General features: G+C 38.2%; 1 pseudogene across 1 annotated transcript in view; it reads left to right on the forward strand.

Moving 5' to 3' along the window:
• LOC144314166 (stAR-related lipid transfer protein 4 pseudogene) overlaps positions 1-26,655 on the forward strand; it is a 323,954-nt pseudogene that overhangs the window by 119,674 nt on the left and 177,625 nt on the right. The window contains exon 4 of the transcript XR_013379947.1: positions 19,124-19,239. The product of XR_013379947.1 is annotated as an stAR-related lipid transfer protein 4 pseudogene (transcript). The remainder of the gene's footprint in view (positions 1-19,123; positions 19,240-26,655) is intronic.

The raw sequence follows: 26,655 nt of genomic DNA on the forward strand, positions 1-26,655 counted from the left end.
AGTTAAATAGAACTATCCTCTCTTTTTTGTGGTAGCCATGAACCAGCTCTCAGTGGAACCTTTGGGAGGGATTAGACCTAGGCTTATCTACTTCCCACAGTGTCAGATGGCAAGGGTATATTTGTTTTTTTTTTTTAATTTTTTATTGGTGTTCAATTTACTAACATACAGAATAACCCCCAGTGCCCGTCACCCATTCACTCCCACCCCCCACCCTCCTACCCTTCTACCACCCCTAGTTCGTTTCGCAAGGGTATATTTGAATTAAACAATAGAATTACCTCTCCAGCAATATCTTTGACAGCATATGGTCTTAACATTTTGGTACTTTCTGAATCATCTAGAACTAGTCTCTAGACCAGAATGGGCAGATACCCAAGATTGGGACATTCTCTAGGTGTAGCAAAATATCCCTTACTTTAATTGTTTTTCTCTGGAAGAGTATTTCATAACATAGTACTGACTGCCCAATACCTCCCTTTGGAAAAACCTTTTTTATTTAGGGACAGTAATAAAAATGTTCTTTAGTTTTCTCTTTTTCAAGCAAGTTCCTTAATATTTCCTCTTTGGACATATTTTCTGTTTCTTTAAACATTTGTAGTAGCTCTTTCCTGACATTTCCTTGCCTTTACATTCCTATAAAGATATGATAAGTGAAAATACCCATGATATTTATGTGTAGGTCTTCCTGCCCCTCACTATAGTACAAAGTTTACCTTTAGACAAGGTATCACCACTCTCATATTTGCTTAAATTGAATATTTTAGAGAAAATGACTGGTTTTTTTGATGATAGTTAATTTTATGTGTCAAGCCATGGGGTGCCCAAATATATGCTTAAATATTATTCCTGGGTGTGTTTTTGAGGGTATTTCTGAATGAGATTAACATTTGAATCAGTAGACTAAGTAAAGCCAACTGACTTTTCCATTGTGGGTGGGCCTCATCCAATCACTTAAAGGCCTGAATGAAATAAAAGGCTAAGAAAAAATTCTCCTTACTTGATTGTTTATGAGCTGGGGCATCAGTCTTCCACTTTCCACTTAAACTCAGACTAGAATTTGCACCATTAGCTCTCCTAGTTCTCAGGATTTCAGACTTGGACTAGAACTACACCATTGACTCTCTTGGGTTCCAGTTTGCTGATTGCAGATCTTGGACTTCTCAGCCTCTATAATTGTATGAAACAATTCCTTATACAGCATTTCTCTCTCCTTCCCCCTCCCTCCCTCCTTCTCGCTCTCTCTCTCCCCTCTTTCCCTCTCTCCCTCTTTTTCCCTCTCTCCCTCTCCCTCCACCCCTGTCTCATTTTGTTCTCTGAACAACCCAGACTAATAGCTATTTTAGGCAGAAAATACATCTGAGACATCTATTTGTGTCTTGAAGTGTAAGCCATCAAAGACTTCTTGAGTCATGCTAATAGGATATGAGAGTCAACCTCAAGGGGCTCTTACTATTTAGAGATGAGGATATTAAACCATTAAAAATGATTGCTATAAAAGAATAATTGCTATAGGTTATAATATCTCATGTGGTCTGGGAAGAATCCTCCCTTGGTGGACTAGGAAATAGCGGAAACTTGGTAATGGCAGTTCTGGAGGCCTTACTATGGTGCCTCTAGTGGACTGAACCAGGGTGACAGGCTCCAGTTCCTGAGGGATAGAGTGTCTAAGATATCCAAGGGCACCATGCAGGTGAGTTTTGTGTGCTGGTGCTACAGCCAGTCCCTGAAAGTGGACTTGAGTTTCAAAATCCTAGACCACATCACTGTCCAGGAGTTTACAACTCCATTAAAAAAAAAAACTACTATAGGTAAACAAAAATCTATAAATTCATAATATTACTTTGAAGAGGAAAAAGTAGTGTTGCCTGGTGGCTCAGTCAGTTAAGGGTCTGCCTTTGGCTTAGGTCGATCCCAGGGTCCTGGAATCCAGCCCCACATCAGGCTCCCTGCTCAGTAGGAAGTCTGCTTCTCCTGTTCCTTCTGCTGTTTCCTCTGCTGGTACTCTCTGGCTTCTTCTCTCTGTCAAATAAATACATAAAATCTTTTTTTTTTTTTTAAAGAATGTTTACCATATTGGTTACCTTTGTAGGTTGCCAGTGCAAAAAAATCATTCTTCTGAAGGGTGATAAAGAATTGAGTATCTGGTGTCTTTCCTTTGTAGATTATAAAATTAATGACAATCATACCAGTATAAATGTGCTTCCCTTCATCGTTCCCCTCGAGGTCACAGACCACTAGGAACATAGCTGGAGAGCTCTGTAAGTCAGGTTATTACTTGCTACAGAGAAGGGACAACTCAGTAAGAAGGTGTTAGAAAGGAAACATTACAGGATTTAGACAGTGGGTAGATGATGTTGAGGAGAGTTCACGAAAAGAGACTTTAGGGACTTTGGATTAGAAGGGAGGATAATTCTATCATTGGATATTTTCATCCCTGTAATTTAAAGAATGATATGATTAGGTATTTACTAAATCTTTTAAGAAGGCTAGAGCAAGACCAAAGCTGTAAACCTTTCAGAAGCAGCAGTCACTCAGATTGGGAAAAGGTGGCTGATATTTTTGTGGTCTGAACTGTGACCTTGTTTTTGCCTCTGGTTAAACAACGTTATGAAATAGTCTTTTCATATATATATATATAATCACTTCTTCAAAGTCACAAGGTGAGTTGATGTTCTGTGAATTTGTTTACATCCAGCAAAAGAACATTGAGGTCTAGCTATGAGTGTCAGGCTAGCTTTTAGAGTTTAGGGGCTGCTGCTTTTCTGTATCTGTGAGAAAGGGCTTTTCTTTTACTTTCTTCTTTTTAATAGAAGAATAACAGGAAGTTAAAGCAGAAGAAATGTAAGATTTGTATAATCCCTTTTCAACCCCTAATGAAATAATGGATCTAGGCAATCTAGATGCTTAATTATTAGGTGAAATATTATTTGGGTACTTTATTATGGGTGGTTCAGGCGGTAACCTTTGAACCTTTGATCAATCTTAACATCATTAAAAGAGGAACAGATATTACGTGCCTTCTGATATGACTGGCAGCACCACCTTTGAAATATCCTTGCCAAAAAGTTTGAATCTGAATTTAGTCAAGTCTTGAATTTAACTATATATAGGAAACATGGGGGATAGAGCATCATCTTATATAATACCATGAGGTATTATATCAGCCAAATCTAGAAACTTTAGCAAGTAAATGTCATGAAAAAAAAAAAAGAGAGAGGGGGAGTTGTTATAGATTAAAAGAGACTTACAAAATATATCAACAAATATAGTGTGTGAGTTTTGTTGAGATTCTGATTCAAACCAATCATGTTAAAAGACATTTTTGAGATAATTAGAGACAACTGAGTACATTTGGGGCTTAGATAATATTAAGAAATAATTAGAATTGTGTTGGTTATGAAAATGGTACTGTTGTTATTTAAATTGTTTTTATCTGTAGAGATACATTCTGAAGTACTTAGGAATTAGATGATATAATGTCTGATGCTTCTCCAGAACAAAAGAAAGGTTGGGGAAGTAGTTAGATGAAATGAAAAATGATAGATTGTTGCTAATTTTTAAACCTAGGTGGTGAGTCTGTGTAGGTTGATCATTCTTTATGCTTTTGGTTTTGAGAAGTTGCAGACCAAACAACCTTTAAAAAAGATGAATATTTTGTTACACATCATGCGTTTGATTGTCCTCTCCTCCATAGGGCACCATCACCCACTATTTAGAGTCAAAAAGGGGAAGACCATATTCATCTCCCTTTCCAAATGCTCAAGCATTGGAAATACTTCTACTTCTCAAAGTAATGGTTTTACTTCTCAAAGATCTATTCCATAATTCCCAGGGACTGTTTTTGCTCAGTGTCTATTTAATATGGCATTTATGGGCTAGGGGTTCTCTGAAGTGACAGAGGTCTCCAACAGTTCTTGATTTAAAACTTTATGTATTTTCTGCCTCATTAATTTCCTCAAGGTTATGTGTCCATTAGAATAAGAGGCCAGCTACAGAAAGAATCGCATAGATTATAATGTGGACTATGATTTTTATATGGTGGCTGTCATATTTAGTATTTAAAGGCTGAGCAGAAAGTTGGTGGCCGTAATATTACTTTGGAAATTTCTATGGAATTCAACATTTTATGGTACTTTCCACCCAGGAGTAAATCTTCTGTGAGTATTCAAATTTTTAGAATCCTCATGAGAATGGAATAATAGTCACTGCCTAAAATGCATAAAGACTAAAAGCCAATACTAAGCAAGGGTACCCTGACCTCTTGGATTCTCTGTTTTTAGCTCCAGTTTTGGTCACAGATATAAAGGTGAATAACTTTGTCATCATTTCTCCTTACTGAATATGCATCTTGTCCTTTTCTCTTTACTTACTCATCATATTGGCATTTTTGATATCTAATCCCTTTCAGGTATTCTGACTGCCTTAAAGATTTTTACTAATTCAAGAACACTTCCTCAATGAAATATGGGCGTGCCTGTAACCACAGAATGTCTAGGAGTAGAATTCTGTGTTGTTATGGAATGTATGCTGAATGGAATCATGCACAGTAGCTAGTTTCTGTTTTGTGGATTGCCTCTTGCAGTTTTGTGGGAGTTTTTGTGAAATAGGTTGGATATTTCTCTGGTTCCCTAAATTCTGTAGCATGAATTTATTTACTTGTCAATCAAAATTATGTCTAATGAATGCCATGTTATGATCTCAGGGTAACTCAACAGAAGCACTTCAGATTGGCTTATTTAGAGTGTGATGCTAATGATGGGAAGTGGAAAATGATTTATTCTGCATAAAGAAGGGGTCAGTAGCACTGTCTTGAGATAGAGCCCTCAAATCTTTTTCTTTTATTTAGAGAGTTATCACACTTCTTTCTATTATCTCCATAATGATACCAGTCTGTGTTTTAGGGAAATAATCAGATTAGGTTACTTGTGTTCCCACATGACTCAGTCACCTAGAAGTGAGGGGATAAAATGAAAGAATGATGTGTGGGGTCTCTGATGGCTCAGAGGAGGGAATGACTAGTCTGCCTAGAGGGAAGGAGAGAGGAAAGGTTTCACATGAGAGGTAATGCTTGAACTGAGTCTTAAAAAAATGGGGAATGACATGCTAGGAAGGAGAGGGATATGAACAAAGTTGGGGAGACTAAAATAGTATAGTACATTCAGGGAGCTGCAATTCATTCAGTAATGTTGTAAGATTTTGTATGTGTGTGTACTTGTGTATATGCATCCAGGCAGGTATGTTGTAGAGGCAGGGCAAGGACAGTGATGACTAGAGAAATTATAACCAGAGATGATGTTAGCGGTGTGAGCAAGGGTGAGCTCATAGAAGGTTTTATGTGTCTTACTAAGAAGATAGTCTGTAGGAAATGGGGAGCCTATAGGTTATTGATCTCATTATATTGCCCCCTCTCTGCCATGGGCCTTCACCAATGGCTTAGGCACTCTTACACAGTCAAAGGCCCATGGTGACCTTTGGAAAGATCATCATAACCAAAGCAAGATATGAACTATATGTACATTTGTGTCAATGTTGCTTTGGGTGGGGAGGTCAAAGTAGTTCAGGCTTGAGAATTTTGGCACATTTCTTTTTTCATAGGGCTAAGAGCATGGGGCAGGGCAACAACCCGACATAAGATTATCATGGGTGAGATTTTTTTTTCAGATACAAGCTTTACAAGATGCCATCTTAATTAGTGTTTCTGGAATAACTGTACTTGGATTTTTTTTTTAATTAAGATTTTATTTATATATTCATGAGAGACACACAGAGAGAGAGAGAAAGAGAGAGAGGCAGAGACACAGAAGAAGGAGAAGCAGGCCCCATGCAGGGAGCCTGACGTGGGACTCGATCCCAGGTCTCCAGGATCACACCCTGGGCTGAAGGCAGCACTAAACCACTGAGCCACCTGGGCTGCCCAATTGTACTTGGATTCTATGCAAAATCTTGATATGTCCTTATAGAAGTCTTTTGCCTTCTTTCTGTCTTCATGTTTTAATGCAACTTAACTAGGGTTTTTTTTTTTTTTTGTCATTTACTTCAAGTTATCTATTGCATACACCCTGTTCATGATTTAAAAAGGGGAGTCATTTGCTGCTGTTTCCATTTATAATTTAATATCTCTGATGTAATAATTTAGTCTTTGATTGATATGGAAAAACAAAAAGAGTTTATGCATCAAATATTCCTGAAATAACAGTTCCAATTAGTTCTTTGGTGAACTTTGGAGCAAACAATTAACTCACTGTCCTTGAGAGAAGATAATGTTCATTCCCATTTATGCTCTAACAGGAGATATTGCTTTAAACTACTCCAGAGGGTTGGAGGAGGAAGGTTTCATGATAATCCAGTTCCCTCAGTTAATCATGCAAATTGTCAGCTTCTTGAAGGGCTTAGATTCAATAAAAATATGTCTGGGGAAAAATCAGGCAGCTACATTTTTGACAGTTTAGATTAAAAGTTACCTGCATGCAGCTGCATTTTTTCTTTTATTAAAGTGATCGATTTTGCTCATCCTTGCTAGGTTCTTCAACACAAAAGACACCTTGAGATATTCTATCCTTCAAGCTCTTTAACCCTGAACTTATGCCTGGTTGCTGAAATCCCACTGAAAAGGAATCCTCTTTACTGAGCATTCTGATTATCTATTGGTGTTGAGCACACTGTTCCCAAATACACTCCTTTTGTTTCGGTTTTGAGGGTCAGGAATTCAGATACGGCACAGTGGGCAAACCCACTTGTGTTCCCAGGGTCTTGGGCCTCAGCCAGGTTGACTCAAATGTCCAGAGCCTGGAACAGCTGGAGGCTGGTAAGTTATCTTTCTCTGTATGTAGTCACAGGGCTTCTCCAGGTGGTCTTCCCACGTGATTTCTTTAGCATGGTGGTCTCAGACTAGCAAAACTTCTTACACAGTGACTCCGTGTTTAGGGGCAGGTATTCCAGAAACTATGGTAAACAACCAGCTCTTGAAAGTCATAAGGCATCCCTCTGTCATATTTAACTTGTCCCCCAGTGCTAGCCCCCATTCAAGATAGGAAGAAACCTCATGAAGTTGTGAGTACTGGGTGGTGTGGAACATTGGGATAAGGGGTAAGGGTAAGGAGGCTGGCTTCCACACTGAGTCCTTACAAAGGGTAGTGAGCCTCACTTCTTCTGTGCACTGAACTCATTCTTCTTAGAAGTAAAGAAAAGCTAATTTCACCCTAGGCATCCACTGTGGCCTACCACATCTCCTAACCCCCTTCTCCCGGAACATTCTTTTCAAGGACAGCTGAAAAGACCTTAAGAATTTATTTCTGAAAAAATTAAAAAAAAAAAAGAATTTCTTTTTGGTTATGAGTCTTCATGTTTAAAGCTTTTCGATGGCTTGTTATTGGTCTTAGGATAAAGACCTTCATTCATCAAACATTTATTGAATGCTAAATGTCTCAAGCAATATTCCAGGCCCCAGAGGTACCACATTGACTCCAGATGACAGAAATTTCTGTCTTCATGGAGCTTGCATTCTAGCATGTGTGTGGGACAAAGTAAATTAGGGCAAATACTTACTGTGAATTATTAGGGATAAAAATAAACCAGGTAGGGCAGCCTGGGTGGCTCAGTGGTTTAGCGCCACCTTCAGCCCGGGGTGTGGTCCTGGAGACCCGAGATTGAGTCCCATGTCGGGGTCTCTGCATGGAGCCTGCTTCTCCCTCTGCCTGTGTCTCTGCCTCTCTCTCTCTGTGTCTCTCATGAATAAATAAATAAAATCTTAAAAAAAAAAAAACAGGTAAAGAAAAGGAGAAGAGTGATCTACAACTCTAAATAGGATAGTTAGGGAAAGCCTTCCTGAGAGGACAACATTTGAGCAAAGATTTGAAGTAGCTGAGGGTGAGAGGCCATTGGAATATTTGAAGAAAAAGAATATTGGCAGAGCAAATAGCAAGTGCAAAGGTCCTGAGAGGAAAGCATGTCTGCCTTTCAAAGAAAACTGGTATATTGGGTCTGAGGCATATAGATCGAGAAGGAAAGAAATGGGGAGTGAAGGCAGAAGCTTAATAGTAGACCAGATTATATAGGACCTTGTGGGCCATAGTAAGGAGAGACCCCTTGAAGGTGGGCGTGGGGGCTCTGGAGACTTTGGGAAAGGTAATAATATTGTCTGACTCATGCCTTAAAAGCATCCTCCTGGGGGCCATGGGAGAAATAGGAAGACCTTTACATGGCTATTGCAATAGTCTAGGAAAGAGGAGATGGTGGGTTAGGCTGGCATAGTTCAGTGAAAATGATGGGGGTAGTCCAGTAAAGGGTATATTTTGAAGATAGAATGAGTATGTTTTGCTGTAGTCAATGTACGAGGATATGAATGAAAGAGGAATCACAGGTGATGTCAAGCAACTAATAGGATTAAGTTGCCATTTATTTATTTTTTAAAGATTTATTTTTTTATTTATTTATGATAGACATAGAGAGAGAGAGAGAAGGGGCGGGGCAGAGACACAGGAGGAGGGAGAAGCAGGTTCCATGCCGGGAGCCCGACGTGAGACTTGATCCTGGGACTCCAGGATCGCACCCTGGCCAAAGGCAGGCGCTAAACCGCTGAGGCACCCAGGGATCCCCTAAATTGCCATTTATTGAGATGGAGGAATTTAGAGGCAGAATAGACTGAGGGGAGTGTTCAATGTGAGCATATTAAAAACAATCTTTAACATGACCTTCAAGGATATATTTACCTCCTCATGTCCTGACCCTCTGACCCCATACCTCTATGCTTCCATCCTACAGACCTTGTGACCATTGCCTCCCCCCTGCTGCATATTTTTGTACATATTTTTCCCTCTCTCTGGAATGCCTTCCCAACTTCCTGGAAGCCAGTTAATCCTTCATCTTTCAAGGTCCAGGTCAACTATTACTTGCTCATAGAAGCTTTCTCAATCTTTTTGACTAGCTTTATAACACCCTGTAAATAATGTTCAATGTCTGGAGGTTACCTCTGGCATGAATGTGTGCTCTGTGGGGAGAGGGATCCTTCTGGGTAGCTCATCTTCTTTTTCCCAGTGCCTGCCTGATGATGCCTGGTGCCTGGTAGCAATCAATGATTATTTTATTTTATTATTTTATTATTTTTAAAAGATCTATCTATCATCTATCTATTATCTATCTATCTATCTATCTATCTATCTATCTATCTATCTATCTATCAGAAACACAGAGAGAGAAGCAGAGACATAGAGGGAGAAGCAGGCTCCTTCCAGGGAACCCCCAATGTGGGACTCGATCCCTGGACCTGGGATCATGCCCTGAGCCGACGGCAGACGCTCAACCACTGAACCCTCCAGGCGTCCCTCAATGATTATTTTGATCATCCTCTATATTCATTTAAAGATCATAACATAATCTTTCTACAGTTTTTCTTTTTTCTTTTTTTTTTAAGCAGACTGCCCACAAACTACTTCCTTTAATACACAATCCTCCTTCATACAGATAGAAATTGGGCTAGTGGCTTTGGAAATCATCTCAAATGCCTAAGGATTCTTTTTTTTTTTACTATTAGCAAGGCCGTATCATACTCATATTATATCAGACTCACCCAAGGATTTTCTCTACCTGAAAATCCACTGAAGCATTCAGTGGGAGATCAGTTAGCAAAGGGAGGGTGGCCCTGGTGTTTCCCACACTCTAGACAGTCATTTCCTAAAGCCTCACATTTCCCCATATATGGAGGCACTGACGTCATATGTATGAAAAGCTTAGGCTGTTTCAATGGGAAGAGTTGTGATTCACTGGTAGTGAAATGTCACTTCAATTCTTTGCTACCTTTCATGGAGAATATTTGTAGAAGTGACTTTTCAGCACAGAAGGTGAGAAGAGAAACGGAAGTTTCTGATAGAAGGCAGTTTGTTTCCAGCACATATTGAGTAGCTTACTCTCTAGCTGCCCTGATGGAAGACGTAGCAAAATACGCTAGAGGTAGGGTAAAGGTGTGATGAGGCACAAAGTACTAAATGAGACCCTGCGTTTGGGTGAAACTTCATATTTTTAGTTATAGTTTAGATGTAATGTTTGCCAATGGATGGATTTATCTCTAATTTAAAACAGTAGTATACATTTTTAAATTAACCTGTATAGCACAATTTTCTGGGACTAGCAAGTGAAATATTTGAGGAGATGACATTTGTCCTGAAAGATCTCTCTTCAGGAAATCATTTGGGCATTTTTTAATTAACACCAAGGCATTAGCCAGATGTAAATCCTCTAGTGGAGATAAGCTGTGGGCAGAGATCTTCTTGGCTTGCTCTAGAGAGTTGAGCTGTGATAGTGGGATGTGTTCTCAGGAAAATCTTGAAGTGGGCAGAGACAGTTCCCACATACCCAGACACCTTGATGGCAGGTGCCTCTTCCTAGTGTTTTTGCAATTCCTGGCCTCTTCCCACTTGAGCTTGCCATAGATATTAGCAGTTCATCTCCAGTTTCTAATGAAAGCCTTACTCTTTTGTAAAGGGACTTTGGGATGTCATGGATCTTTAACGCAGGATCTTTTTATTGGTTAATGGCACCTCTTAATACTCTAGAAATCCTATTATACAGGCAAATTTCTGCATAAGTTAGGGTAGATTCAGGGGATAGTTCTTCATCTCTTGCCTTTCCAGTTCTCTACTGTGCCAATTATTCAACTTCTAATCTCTCTGTACTTCGCTTATTCTGCCCGACCAGCACCCCTGCTAGCATTTCTCTTCCAGTTGGAGTCGATGCTAGGAAAACTTGTGAGGAAAGAGAGATCTGTCTTTCTGGGATGTATTCAGTAAAACTCTTTTGGTTGAGAGTGATTGAAAATACTAAATTAAGCTCAAATTAATTTTTTAAAAAGAATTCATTGGTTCATTAAACCAGGAATTCCAAAGGATGAAGGCATAGCTAGCTGAAGGCATCCAGAGTTTCAAATAATGGGGTCAGGTTCCTTTGTGTTGTGTTCAGATTTGGGCTCTGCACAGGACAGTTCTCAAGCACAGCTTGCAGTCTCAGTGGGGAGAGGCTCCCTCCTTCCTTCTCAGTATATGTACCCCCCAAAAGAGCTGCTGATCCAAGACAACAGAAGCATCAGTTAACCAGCCTGAGTCATGTGCTTTCTTCTGTGGCAGGGGAGGTAAGATTCTGATGGCATTTCTTTCCAAGTCACATGTGGAGGTACATTTGTCCAGGGAAAGAAATTCAGAGCTAACACGAGACAAGGAGGATGTCTCCCCGCTGCCCTCCCCACATGTTGGGTTAGGTCCATCCTGCTGCGGGGCAATTTTTACGCATCAGGCTGTGTTTCATTCATCACCACACAGTGATTTTTCTCCACCCAGCAGCCTACCTCATGCTGCAGAGGGCAGAGCAAGGATCAATAGACAGATGTTTCAGGGAGTAACTTTCAGCTAAAAATAAGGAAGAACTTTTAACTAAGAAGAGCCTAAAGATGAACTGTCTTGAAAACAGTAGCTTCCGTGTTATTGATTCTTAGCAAAGGGTCTGCTGTCCACATGTAGGATATTTTTAGAGAGGATTTGTGTGGTAGCTGGGAGTGGAAACAAACGATCAGCACTTCTGACTATGGACCGAAGTGCTTTACTGATCGTGTTCACGGCTACAAATACAATCAGGATGACAACACTTGCTGAACAGATTTGAAGCTTGGGTCAGGGAGATCGTGTAGATTGTGTCACACATTTTTCTCATTAAATTCTGAATCATCACCTCTTAAAAGATTATTTTTTTTTAAGATTACTCATGAGAGACACACAGAGAGAGACAGAGACATAGGCAGAGGGAGAAGCAGGCTCCACGCAGGGAGCCCGATGTGGGACTCGATCCCAGGACCCCAGGATCACGACCTGAGCCAAAAGCAGATACTCAACCACTGAGCCACCTGGGCATCACTTAAAAGATTCTTGAGATGGGCTTCCCCCCTCCTCAGTTTTATTGAGATATAATTGGCATAACCTGGTGAAGATGGTCTTTGTCTTATAAATCTTTTTTTGTATATACATAAAAGACTAAATATTTTTCAGTTTTATATATTTAAAAACATTTTTCCTCTTGAAACCCATTTCCATCTATTTACTGAGGCTTTGTAGTTTCACTATGTTTATTCATTTCTTTAGTATCATATGTAAAAACCTTATCCCTGCATTTTCTGATCTACTCTAGTATTTCTTGTGTATGCATTTTCATCTTAAAATAAATATCACCAAAAATTTATAGACATTTTTTTTTACCAGGCTATAGCCTCTAATTATTTTCCATGAGTTAAAACTGAAACATTTGAAAAACAGATTTTTGCATTATCTGTAGCATTTATCACATGAGATGCTTTTTTTTTTTTTTTTGCAAATGGCTGTGTTGAGTGCATGATGTTTTTGTAATATAGAAACAACATATTTGAGAATCTAGGGTTCATCCAAAAATAAAACTCTTTGTGATTTGAGTTGTATCAAGTGTTTAGAGATTTAGAGCCTGCAGACTAGATTCAGACACCTGGGTTCACATCAAACGCTCGACCTAGATATGTGTCTTAGGAACGCTAACAACAACTATTTTATATCTCAATTTCCAGCTCTGTAAAATACTGGCAATAAAAGTGCCTGCCTTTTAGGACTGTGATGGGTTTCAAAAGAGATAATGCAGGCAAAGTCCTTGGCCCAGCACCTAGCTCTTGGTGACAACTCAGCAAACTGTGAACTGTATAATATTATTTTCTATGCAGTAACTTCCACAGATGTGAACACAGCTGTGGGCCAGGGAAAAAGCTCTCAAATAGCAGTTTTCGTGGTTCGCAGTCATTGAACTTTTAGTCTCTGACCATTTGCTTTGTTTGAACTTTATTTGGAGTGTGTTCAAGCCTTAACTCTTTCATGTCTAACAAGTGCAACAGTTGTTACAGTGTTAAAAACCCTAGTATTAATAAGGTTAGGATTATGACAGAAACTTAAATCATTAAAACAAAATGACTAAAATAGTAAGATAATTTTGAAAACACAAGTATGGTAAGAAATGATGCACATCGTAGGTGAGTATGATTCAAGCCACATGGCAAAAGTGCCTTTTCCTTCAAAAAGAGGCTGGGACAAGTGGTCAAGAAGCCCTAAAAATTTGCATGTGGCTAGATTAATAAAACTGGGAAGCTAGGACTAATCTCAATGAGGTGTTTAAAAGCCACCTGCATCTGAGGGGGTATGGAGGGGCTGCCTGTTTCACCACAGCTCACTGGTCCGAAGGCACTAGAGATTGCTAGCAGAGTACCTTCTGATTGTCAGCCGCATGGTAGGGGCTCTGAGACTTCATGAGAGCTGAAAACAGCACGAGGGAGAGCCACTCATGGAAAGTTCTTTTCGGTACTAAGAAGGGCTTAATAGGTTAAAGCCCCTTCTATTTCTACCACTTTAAGCTAATTGGGGTTCATTAGTATACCCATCCAAGATGTCAAGGAGTTCCCTTCAAATCTGCCTCAGTAAGTTTTTAATGTAGATGAAGCTGGTCAATTTAGGGGGTGGAAAAAGACAACAGATTATACAACACCAAGGATGAGTAGGATCTGACTGGCTTTCATGATTCAAAGGACTAATTTGTGCTCTCATTCAGAAGAAATGGATTTGGAAACTGAAAACTTAAACCCTTCTTAGTATGAAGTTGCAAATCTATAGATTGAATTTTTTAAAATTTTTTAAGAATTTTTTAAAAAAATTTTATTTATTAATTCATGAGAGACACACACAGAGAGAGGCAGAGACACAGGCAGAGGGAGAAGCAGGCTCCATGCAGGGAGCCCGATGTGGGACTCAATCCCAGGACCCCAGGATCATGCCCGGAGTTGAAAGCAGACACGCTCAACTGCTGAGCCACCCAGGCATCCCTATAGATTTAATTAGAACAATGTTTCAGAAACTAATCTGTTTTGGAGAAGCTTCTATGTGATCCACACCGTCTAATTTAGACAATATCCTTTGTAATTATTTCTATATAATTGGAAATGACATAGGAAATATAATTTGGAAATATAATTTGAAACACCATAGTATTCAAACCTTCTTGCTTTATCACAGGATGTGAAAAAAATGTCATGCTAGAATTAATTTTCATGGTCCTTTGCCACAAAACAATGTTAATGCAACCTATTTTGCACCATTTTATTCTTTCCATTTGTTAAAATGGTTTTTTTTTTGCATTATGAAATAATTAAAACAGTACTTTTAAAAGGTCCTAGAATTTCCTCAACAAATCTCCCATGTGTCAAATGTATTACCAATTAATATAATTTCTTTATTTTAAATGATTTATAGTTTTTTTCAGGCGTAGAGTAAGATATTGCAGCATATAAAGCCCACTCAGTGAATAGTTCACTATGATGGGGAAAGGTAAACAGGTCATGGTGAACAGTTCAATTTCCTTTTTCTTTTTTTGGAAATACACCTAAAAGCATTTTAGAAAATAGGTAATCTTATAATGCAGATATAAAATCAGGTGAAACAGATAAGTTAAAGGATAATGCTATACTCTGCATGTTATAGGAAAAAGTCAATGAGTAACCTCTAATCTGAAAGTTAAACATCCCAGTTATTATAAGGTAACTGCTGGAATGATTTAAAAACTGATTAAAAAATAAATAAATAAAAATAAAAAAATAAAAACTGATTTTTCCCGAAAAGCATGTGACATGAATTATAGATGTAATCCAGGAGTTCAGTATAAGTATATAACTTGAAATTTCCTCAGTCATAACTTTTCTTGCCACTGCGGGTCTTTTTGACCCAATTACCTCCCAAGACCCCCCCTCTCCCCCCCGCCACATCAGTTCTTTTCTGGGAGGTTCTGCAGGGTTGTTCACTTTCCCTCAGCTCAGGAATGGCACCTGCCATTTCTTCTTGTCTTCCTTTGGGACCCTCTTCAATGCCTGCTGCTCAGGTGTCTGCTGTTGATGAAGCTGCCAGAAGAGCCCACCAAGATGTTTCTCCTGGGAATCCCTGGCTCTCACGGCGTGTGGTGGTATCGCCAGGTGAGGCTGCGCCTTCTGCTCAGGGCCCTAGCGCCTCATAGGTCCCATGCGGTAGTGTTCCTGCAGCCTACGCTTAGTGCTGTGTAGAAGGGCCAAGCATACCTCATGTTGGTACTGGTGTCATCAGAGCTTGCCTCCCATGTCCTGTAGAAACAACACTGTCAGCTGTGTGCCCAGACAGCCCTGTGTGTCCCACACTCCCTCCCCTTGGATCAGAGACTTCACCAGAAGTGGAGCCTTCAGGAAATTTCTCCTGATCTTTACCCTCTACAGTGGTGGCTCCTTCTCCCCCTCCTCTTCCTACCCCCCTTCCTCTTCTTCTTCCACCACCACCTCCTCTTCCTTCTCTTCCTCCTGTTCTCCTCCTCCCTCCTCCTCCTCCTCCTCCTCCTCCTCCTTTTCTTCCTCCTCCTCCTCCCTCTTCCTCTTCCTCCTCCTCCTCCTTTTTGTCTTCCTCCTCCTCCTCTTCCTTTTCTTCTTCTTCTTCTTCTTCTTCTTCTTCTTCTTCTTCTTCTTCTTCTCCTCCTCCTCCTCCTCCTCCTCCTCCTCCTCCTCCTCCTCCTCCTCCTCCTCCTTCTCCTTCTTCATTTATTTGAGAGAAAGAGCACTTGTGTGCCTGAGTAGGGGGAGGGGCAGAGGGAGAGAATCTTCCATCAGACTCTGGGTTGGTTGCAGAGCCTGACTTGGGACTTGATCTCACCACCCATGAGACCATGACCTGAGCCAAAACCTAAAAGACAGATAGTTGACCAGCTGGACCACCCAGGTGGAGGTGTCCCTAGACTGTCATTTGTAATATTGCTTCCTTTGACTGAAAGGCAAGATAAATGGCAAACAACTCAAGGTTTATTTCTTTTTAGGACCAAAGTTACCAGGAAGGGACTGTCCATTTTTTGGGTCCTTGGTTTGTAAAATGTGGTTGATTTTTAAATTGGGTTCCCTTACTTGTAAGCAGAAGTCTGAAAATTCATAAGAGAAAATATTGCTTCACACTCATTAAATATTGGATAGAATATAACCAAATTATTATTAATTCCAAGTTGACAGAGTTCAGATTAGTGAGATTTCCATTATTTCTGTTCTTTTGGGAAAGTAGGCCCTTCCTACATAACCTCAAATTTTTGCCTTAAGTGTTTAGTAAGCCTATGTTAAAGTCCCTTACTGTTTGAGTGCCTGGGGCTCTTTATGGAAATCCCTCATGTGACTTTGAGATGTGCAGGTAGTCAGGGGCCGTGCAGCCAGGTAGCTGAGAGCCAGTCTCTGCAGCAGATGTTTGAATCCGGCTTCTTTATTTAGTATCTTTGTGTCCTTGAACAACGGAACCTCTTTGCTTCATTTTTCAAAATGTAAATAGGAACAATTATAACAATAACTACATCATCAGGTTCTTGTGAGGACTAAATGAGCTTAAAACTTGTAAAAAGTTGGGGATCCCTGGGTGGCTCAGCAGTTTGGCACCTGCCTTTGGCCTAGGGCATGATCCTGGAGACCCGGGATCGAGTCCCACATTGGGCTCCCTGTGTGGAGCCTGTTTCTCCCTCTGCCTGTGTCTCTACCTCTGTCTCTCTCTCTGTGTCTCTCATGAATAAATAAATAAAAATTTTAAAAAACCTTGTAGAGTTTAAAACACTTGGCTTATAGCAATACTTCAGTAAATATGAGCTATTATTGCTAGTCAATGCCAGTCCATTTATTTTCTTTTACAGAGGGAATCTTCCATGTGACAGCAAAACTCTGGGAAATATTGACATGATTTAGATCAGTGGTTTTCATGTGTTAGCCTTCTTCAGGATCGTCTGGAAGGCTTTTTACAACCTCACCCTCAGAGTTTCTGATTCAGTCGGTCTGGGGCAGGGCGGGGTGCAGTGCAGATCTGTGTTTCTACTGAGTTCCTGGCTAATGCTGACGTTGTTGGTCAGGATCACACTTGTATGTTTTTCAGGCAGCACCTGGCGTCAGACAGGAATGGGGGTGGACAAGGTAGTCAGTGGGGCTTTGTCAACTGTGCCGGAATGGAGAGCAGGCCCCAAGCCATGCGGAGGAGCTGTAGGGCACATATAGAGAGAACAGCTCAGTGGGCAACTCAGACTTTGAGGTTCTGATGGGAGACTCTCATGACTACCAAATGCAAGCAGGCAGCTGAGTGAGCTGGTTGGATGCATCAATGCCTGAAATTGAGCATAGCCAGGGAAGACAAAATCTGATAAGGAACATATTTCTCTTAGTTATTTTGTGTCTTAATTTCCCCCCTCACATTTACTTCCTGAAAATAGGATGTGTCTGACAATTAAACGTAGTGATTTTCCCCACCTCAGAAAGATTATTGTATTGCCAACCACTTCTTAAAGCTGTTATTATCGTAGAATCAAAGAAATGATAGACCTCCTCAGGACACACTTAATCCTTTAGGTTGGATTTCCTTTACGAAACCTCTTCCTGAATCCCTTTTATTTCTTCCCCCTCTTTCATTTAATTACCATTCATTTATGCCTTAGAGCATGGCACTGCTTGTCTTGACAATGAATTTTCCTTTAGTTTGAGGCAGGAGCATCTCTAAATGCTTCAGGGTTGACTTGACCCTGGCCTTCCTTATTTTATGCCACTTAAAGTTGCAAAGATAACCAGATAAGAAAAGTTTGTACAACTCTGGAACAGTTTCTTAGGGCTGAAGCATGAAGCAGAAATATCATCATGTCTTTTCATATCAGTATTAATGTTGCAGTGTTGAAAAGCATAAAGGGTTGTTGGGATTTTAAATTGAATAAATATGAGAGGCAGAGAGGAAATATATTTATGCCACTCCAAGTGTCATTTATACAAATGATCTCATACCCAGGAGAAATGCTTTTAGATCAACAGCATATTTACATAGGTATGTTTCCAAGCCTACCAGCAGTATATTTGATAAATATCTTTTAATATTAAGGAACTTCAGATGTCTGCTCTGGGTGGTACAAGGTTCCTCTGCTCATTTTTCCTTCTTGCTTTTAATATCAGATCCCTCTGAAGTAACAGAAACGCAAACACTAACACACAAAGGAAAATAACAATGCATGACTTGGAGCCATTTTTTGAATTTGATGACACGAATGCAGCAAAAGAATTACTTGGGCGAATGTTAGTGAGATAGTAGTGTTTTTTGTTTTTTGTTTTTTTTGTTTTTTTGTTTTGTTTTTGCATTATATAACACAGAACCATCTTATCTCTCTAAACTATGTGCCAAAATTTATGTGTTACTACAACTTTTCTCACGTGTGATGGTGGTAGTAGTAAGAAGTGTGCTAGAAATATATGCCCCCACCCCCACTATGCACTAGAAACTAATGAAGTACTTGGAGCAGTAGTAAAAGTACTGTTGCTTTGTTCTTTGTTGAAGAGGGTTCTTTTCAAAGTAATTAAAGATGTTAGAACAGGGTAAGCTATTTTTCAGTGATGTTGAAGTGACATTTGTGTTGTTGGCATTATCAAACAACGCGGAGACCACCAAACGTGGTCCCTTTGTGCCTCATTAACACTTCTGGAAATGACTTGGAAAATACAAAAGGTTCTGTATAAGAAAATGTGAAATGGCAATATAAAGTTGGCAGGGAAGCTTCGTAATTAAAATTTGGAAGGCTTTGCTGGTATTTCTGCACTGTGTCCTGAGATTTCTTGCTAGGTCTGCTGTTGTTTCTAAACCATGGCCTGAGATTTCATGGTACATCTCTCTGGTTGCATGGGAAGTTGGAATAAATCTCTGTGACTTTGTTGTGTTGGAGCATGAGGCAAACAATCAAGATCCAAATTCCTTTTCCAGATCTGTCACTTTATCAGTTATGAACTATGCTCAGTTAGTAATAGAGATAAAGCAGAAGCTCGGAAGTTTGTCTCTTCTATTTTTCACGTAATAGTAAATCTGAAGTGGGTAGTTGTTGGTGTTGGACTACTGACTCAAGAATTTCCTGGCCAAAACCTCTGAAGTTCCTTTGTTCTTTTCCTCATAGTCCCAAGATGGCTGCTGGAGCTTCACAGCTATTCTGTCTGCATTCCCGTCAAACAGGAAGGAGGAAGAAGGGCATAGAGGTAAAAAGGATTTCTGAGGAGGTCTGTAAGAATTTTGCTTTTATTTTATAGGCCATCCCTCTCCTCAAAGGACATTGGGAACTGGAATTTTTCAGCTGGACATATAATCCAGGGTCTGTGACTAAGGAAGAAGTTGGCAGGCATTCTCTACCACACTGACTGACCTTGTAAGTGATCTCTAAGTAATCCGGGGTGCATGCAAAATGCTTCGTCCTCTGGTCCAGTCACTTCCCCGCACACTGATCCTCAGTCCCATCACTTCAGGCTTTTTTGAATTGTACACATTATCCACCCTTTCAGTCTGGCTGTTCTAGAAGCAGACCCTAAGACAAGGTTTTGAGTGTAAGTGGTTTATTTGGGAGGCACAGTAGGGGAATAGGGAGGTAAAACACAACGAGAGGCAGCTAATAAAAGTTGTGTTGCCAAGTTAGCTATCCCTGTGGGGGATAAATATGAATAAATTAATATTGAAGCACATCCTGGAGTTATCGGAGGCAAAGGAACTGATGCATTTCTATACAACTATTCTTTGCCATTGGTTGAGGGCTATTTCCTGGTTGTGTCAATCACTCAGCCCTTCTGATCTTGCCATGTGTAGACAGACCTGCCTTTACCAACTTCTTAGAAAGCCTGCATGCTAACAAATCCAGATTCTGGCAGTGGGAAGTCATCCAGTCGTAAGACCCAAGAGTTGTGGGTGGGCACTTAGAGCATTTGCCTTACCACTCTACCTGTGGATGGCCTTGTCCTTATTTCTGTTGTTCTGGGAACACTTGTGATCTTCATAACCCTATGAGGAGTTACTTCCCTGATGTGTTAGTGTTGTACTGCTAGACGACAAACAGCCACAAACTCAGTGGCTTAAAACTCTACTCGTTTATTAGCTGACAGCACTGCAGGGTTTTTTAGTATATATATTTTTCTAGTTTCATTGGGAAATAGTTGATACACATCACTGTATAAATTTAAGGTGTACAGCATGATGGTTTGATTACGTGTATTGGAAATGACCACAGTAATAGGGTGAGCTAACATCCATCTTCTCATATAGATACACTAATTAAAAAAAACAGGAAAAAGGAAAAACAGATCTTCTCCTTGTGATAGGAACTGTTAGGATTTTGTCTCATAACAGCTTTCATATATATCATACATCAGTGTTAGCTGCAGTCATCATGTTCCCTGTTGCAGCTCTAGTACTTCTTTATCTTAGAACTGGAAATTTTATATTTTGGTTACCATCCTTCATGCCTCCTCTCTTTTCCCCTCCAACACGGATAACCACAAGTCTGATCTCTTTTCCTGTGAGCTTGGTCAGTTTATTTGTTTAGATTACACATGCAAGCAAGGTCATACAATACTTGTCTTTTTCTGACCGACTTACTCCATTTAGCATAATGCCTTCAAGGTCCATCTAGGTAGTCACAAATGGTGAATTTCCTTGGGATTTTGTGTTTTTGTTTTTGAATGACTGATTTTCCATTTTGTATGTATATGCCAAAATTTTTTTTATCCATCCATTGTGAACATTAGCATTGTTTCCGTGTCTTGGCTATTACAAATAATGCTGTTATGAACATAAGGGTGCAGATATCTTTTTGAGTTAGTGTTTTCATTTCCTTTGGGTATATCCCCAAGAAGTGGAATTACTGGGTTCAGGTGGTAGTTCTATATTCAGGTTTGTGAACAGCCCCCGTGCTGTCTCCATAGTGCCTGTCCCAATTTACATTCCTACCAACAGTGCACAAGGGTTTCCTTCTTTCACATCCAGCATTTGTCATCTCTTGTCTCTGATGATGGCCATTTTAATGAGTGTGAAATGTTAACTCATTGTGGTGTTAATTTGCGTATTTGCCTAATGACTGCTGATGTTGAATGTCCTTTCATTTGGGAGAAATATCTCTTCAAGCTTTAGCCCATTTTTAAATTGAGTTATTTATTTATTTTATGTTTTTACTGTAGAGGTGTATGAATTCTTCGTGTTTTTTGCATATTAACCCTGTATCATAGGTTGTCTTCTCACTTGTTGGTGGCTTCTTTGCTGTGCAGGAGCTTTTCAGTTTGAGGTCGTCTCACTTGTTTATTTTGGATTCTGTTGCTTGTGCTTTAGGTGTCACATCTAAAAAATTATTACTAAGACCCGTGTCAATGCATGTCTGTATTTTCTTCTAGGAGTTTCATGGCTTCATGTCTCACATGTAAGTCTTTAATCCATTTCGAGTTAATTTTTGGGAGTTATGTAAGTTATGACTTTAGTTTCTTTCTTTTCCACGTGAATATACCATTATCCCCGCAGAGGTTGTCTTTTCCCTTTTGAGTATTGGCTCCCTTGTTAAGTATCAATTGACTGCATATACTTGGGTTCATTTCTGGTCACTCATTTCTATTCTGTTAGTCTATATGTCTACTTTTATTCCAAAACTATACTGTTTTGATGGCTATAGCTTTATAGTATAGCTTGAAATCAGAAAGTTTGGTGCTTCCTGTTTTGTTCTTCTTTCTCAGGATTTATTTGGTTATTCAGGGTCTTTTGTGGCTCCATATAAGTTTTAGGAGTATTTTCTTTATTTCGATATGAAATGCCATTGGATCTTGATAGGGATCACAGTGAATCCATAAATAACTTTTGTTAGTATTGACATTTTAACAACGTAATTCTTCTAATCCATGAATGTGAGGTACTTTTCACTTATTTTAATCTTCTTCAGTTTCTTTCGTCAGCGTCTTATAATTTTCAGAGTAGATGTCTTTCACCTCCTTAGTAAATTTATTTCTAAGTAGTTTATTGTTTTGATGCTATTGTAAAAGAAATGCTATTTATTTCTTTATCAGAAAATTCATTGTTAGATGTATAGAAACACTACTGATTTTTGTATGTTAATTTTTTGTTCTGAAATGTTATTAAATTCATTGATTAGATCTAACAGGTTCTTTTTGGTTGAGTCTGTAGGATTTTCTATGCATAAAGTCTGTCATCTGCAAATAGAGACAGTTTTATTTTTTTCTTTTCTTTTTTTCTACCAATTATTATACCTTTTATTCTTTATTCTTTTCTTGACTGTTCTAGCTAGCACTTCTAGCACTATCTTGAACAGATGTGGTGAGGGTGGTGTTCAACTTTTACCGTTGAGTATAACAAGCTGTGAGCTTGTCATATATGGCTTTTATTATGTTAAGATATGTTCATTTTGTGCTTCCTTTGTTGAGTTTTAATCATGAATGGATGTTGAATTTTGTCAAATAATTTCTCTGCATCTATTGTGATGATCATATTAGTATTTTCTTTCATTCTATTAATGTGACATATCACATGGATTGATTTGTGGATGTTGAACCATCCTTGCATCCCAAGGGTAAACTCTACTTTATCATGATGAATAATTCTTTTGATTTGCTGCTGAATTTAGTTTGCTAGTATTTTATTGTGAATTTTTGTGTATATATATATATATATATATATATTTTCTGTATATATATATATATATATATATATATATATTTTAAGATTTTATTTATTTATTCATGAGAGACACAGAGAGAGAGGCAGAGGCACAGGCAGAGGGAGAAGCAGGCTTCCTGTGGGGAGCCTGATGTGGGACTCAATCCTAGGACTCCAGGATCACGCCCTGAGACGAAGGCAGATGCTCAACTGCTGAGCCACCCAGGCGTCCCTCATATATTTTTTTATTGGAGTTTTATTTGCCAGCATATAGTATAACACGCAGTGCTCATCCTGTCAAGTTGCATTTATATTCGTCAGGAATATAGTAGTTTTCTTTTCTAGTAGTGTCCTTTTCTGGTTTTAGTATCAGAATAATGCTAATGTAAAATGAGCTTAGGAGTGTGTCTTCCTTTTTGATTTTTTGAAAGAGATTAAGTAGGATTGGTGTTAATTCTTTTTTAAATGTTTGGTAAAATTCATTATTGAAGCCATTTAGTCTTGGACTTTTCTTTGTTGGGAGACATTTGATTACTGATTTAATCTCTTTACTAGTAATTAATCCTTTCAGATTTTCTATTTCTTTTTGATTCAGTCTTGGTAAGTTGTAGATTTCTAAGAATCTTTCCATTGTATTCTAGGCTGTCCAGGTTTTTGTCATATAGTTCATAATAGCCTCTTATGAATATCTGTGTCTTGTGTCTTGTATTTTTTCCTTTATATTTTTGTTGATTAGCATCCTTTTTCTCTTTTCCCTGGTTAATGTGTCTAAGGTTTGTCAATTTTGTTTATCTTTTCAAAGAAACAACTCTGACTCACTCTCTTTGATCTGTTAATAATTCTTATGCAGCCATAAACTTTAGTTACATTTCCAGGTGTGGGGAGTTGGTTCTAAGCCACAAACTGCTGTAACTGATTTTGCCAATGAGAATATTTTTTTCTTTTCTTTCTTTCTTTTTTTGCAACCCGGGATTATGAAGATCAAACCACATGATACATAAATACATGTATTTTCAATGGATCAAAAACTCTTGAGAGTAGTCTCGATAGTTTAAACTCTTTTTTCTTTTGTTTCCCTTGCCTTAACAGATATAAGTAGACACATTTTCCTACAGCCAATGTCAGAGAAATGTGTCTCACATTTAAGTTTTCAATCCATTTTGAGTTTATTTTTGTTTATCGTGTAAGAAGTGGTCTAGTTTCATTCTTTGCATGTAGCTGTCCAGTTTCCCAACACCATTTATTGGAGAGATTGTCTTTTCCCCATTGAATATTTTTGCCTCATTGTTGTAGATTAATTGACCCTATAAATGTGGGTTTATTTCTGTTTTTTTTTTTTTTCCTGTTCATTGATCTATACACCTATTTTTGTGCCCAATACCATACTGTTTTGGTTGCTACAGTTTTGTAGCTTATCTGGAAATCTGGAATTGTGATACCTCTTTTGTTTTTCTTTCTCGAGATTGCTTTGGCTATTCAGGGTCTTCTGTGGTTCCATACACACTTTAATATTACTTGTTTAAGTTTTGTGGAAAATGCTGTTAGTGTTTTGATAGGGATTGCATTTAATCTGTAGGTTGCTTTGAGTATTGTGGACATTTTTACAATGTTGATTATTCCAACCCATGAGCATGGAGTATCTTTCCATTCATTTGTGTCATTTTCAATTTCTTTCATCAGTATTTTATAGCTTTTGGACCAAAGATCTTTCACCTCCTTGTTAACGTTATTCCTAGGTATTTTAATCTTTTTGGTACAGTTTTAAATGGGATTATATTCTTATTTCTCTTAAAGCTACTCCATTTTAGTATATTGAAACTGTAACAATTTCTGTATATTAATTTAGTATCCTGCAATTTTATTGAATTCATTTATTCTGATAGCTTTTTTGGTGGCATCTTTATGGTTTTCTATGTGTACTATGTCATCTGCAAAAAGTCACAGTTTAACCTCTTCCTCAGCAGTATGAATGCCTCTTATTTCTTTATCTCGTTTGATTGCTGCAGTTAGGTATTCCAACACTATTCTGAATAAACATGATGAGAGTGAACATCCTTGCCATTTATTTATCTTAGAGAGAAAACTCTACGTTTTTCAGCTTTGAGTACAATGTTAGGTGTGGGTGTTTTATATATGGCCTTTATTATGTTGAGATATATTTCCTCTACATCCAAATAAAAAGAAATAGTTTATAGGAAAGGCAACCATCAAGAAGAAAAAACAATCTACTAAATAGGAGGAAATATTTGAACATGAAACATTTGATAAGAGGTTAATATCCAGGATATATAAAGGATTTATATAACTCAACACTAAAAAAAATCTGATTAAAAAAATAGTCAGAGGACCTGAATACACATTTTTCCAAGGAAGGTATATAAATGGAAAATAGACACATGGAAAGATACTCAACATCACTAATCATCAGGAAATTGTAAATCAAAATCACAACAAGATATCATCTTACACTTGTCAGAATGGCTAAAATTTAAAAAAAGATCAGAAATAAATAATAATAAAAAGTGTTGGTGAGTATGTGAAGAAAAAAGAACACTTGTGCACTGCTCTTGGGAATATAAATTGGTATCGGTACTATGGAAAACAGTGTGGAGATTCCTCAAAAATTTAAAAATAGAACTACCATATGATCCAACAATTTCATGGCTGGGTATTTACCCAAAGAAAATGGAAACACTAATTTAAAAAGTAACTTATTTATAGATTGGAGAGACTTTAGCTGGAAAGTGATTTAAACAAAGATGCTAATATTGGTAGCTTAAATTAATATCCTAATGGTTTGGATTATACTGTCAGATTAATTTAGTTGAACAGCCTGTCAGATTTAATTTAATGAATTACTCCCACCTTTACAATAATTCTCTATTAATTGGTTTTATCACCAATGGGTAGGATGTTACTAAATCAACTCTTTAATTAAGACTAAATGATGGAAACAATTTGATGTACTAATTCAGCCCTGTACCCTATTGTTCAAAAACATCATCATTAGATCATTCCTTGTCAAAATATTTTTCCAGTTTTCAGTGGATGAGCTACATAGTCTGTCTGGAAAATTCAGGCACAATTTCTGCTTTTCTTGAGCAGCAGCACAAACACATACTCACCAGGGGGCTTCGATGATTCATGAGATTATTCTAAACAGAAATTCCGAAAGGCAGTGTAATGGGCTTATCAGGTTTTAATGCTGTACTGAGTTAAATTCCCTCAAGAGGGGTTTAGATAGTCACACTGTAGGCTACCGAAGGGACATGTAGTAGATTCTGTTCTGCAAAGCATATCGTTTTTAAGAGTTTTTATTATTTTTAATTAAACTATAACACTGTATTATATTAGTTTCAGGTGTATAACATAATAGTTCAACAATTCTATACATTGCTCAATGCTCAACATGATAAGTGGACTCTCCACCTGTTACCCAACAACATTATTAGAATTTTATTATTGAGCACAATAATTGTGAAAGATATTTTGGAATGAGAAGCACTCACCTTTTCAGGGATACCATTTTTTTTTTTTTTTTGTTATTTAAAATGACGAAAGGTTTTTCTGAAGCCCCCCCCAAAAATACATTTTTTTCTAGAGGGAAGCTTGTGCAGAGCAAATGTGGTTAGTTCTCTTCCATTTATAGGATACAAAAACTTTTAAAACGATGACATATAATAGCTTTCATGAAGATAATTTTCCTATTTTTGTTCCACCAAAAGTTAGCTTTCTAGCTCTAATTGGGATTTCCAGCCATTTTGAGGTAATGTCTTAAATCCTTGTTGAGTGATGTATCCCCATTCACTAATAAGTGATGTGAAAGCAACTCATCCCACACATTGAAGAGAACTATTTTTTTCTTCATTGTAGTCTGTGTTCACTCATTGAATCAGAATTTTTTTCAAAATAAAGTGTTACCAAAAGTGGGTTTATCCTCCGTTGAAATTTTACTCAGGGGAAGCGAATTTGTAATGGTAAACCATGATTGACTAATTCATATCTTGTTTTTTTTTATTTTCAAGTACCTCGGTAGATGAGATCAGCTGATTGTTTCTCTTAGCTCATGGTACACTGTTATCAATTCATGCAAGCATTGTCTTCAGTTTTTTTATTTAAGAAAATAATTACTACTTTAAAAAAG

This window comes from Canis aureus, chromosome 5, assembly GCF_053574225.1.
Source record: "Canis aureus isolate CA01 chromosome 5, VMU_Caureus_v.1.0, whole genome shotgun sequence".
Classification (NCBI taxonomy): domain Eukaryota; kingdom Metazoa; phylum Chordata; class Mammalia; order Carnivora; family Canidae; genus Canis; species Canis aureus.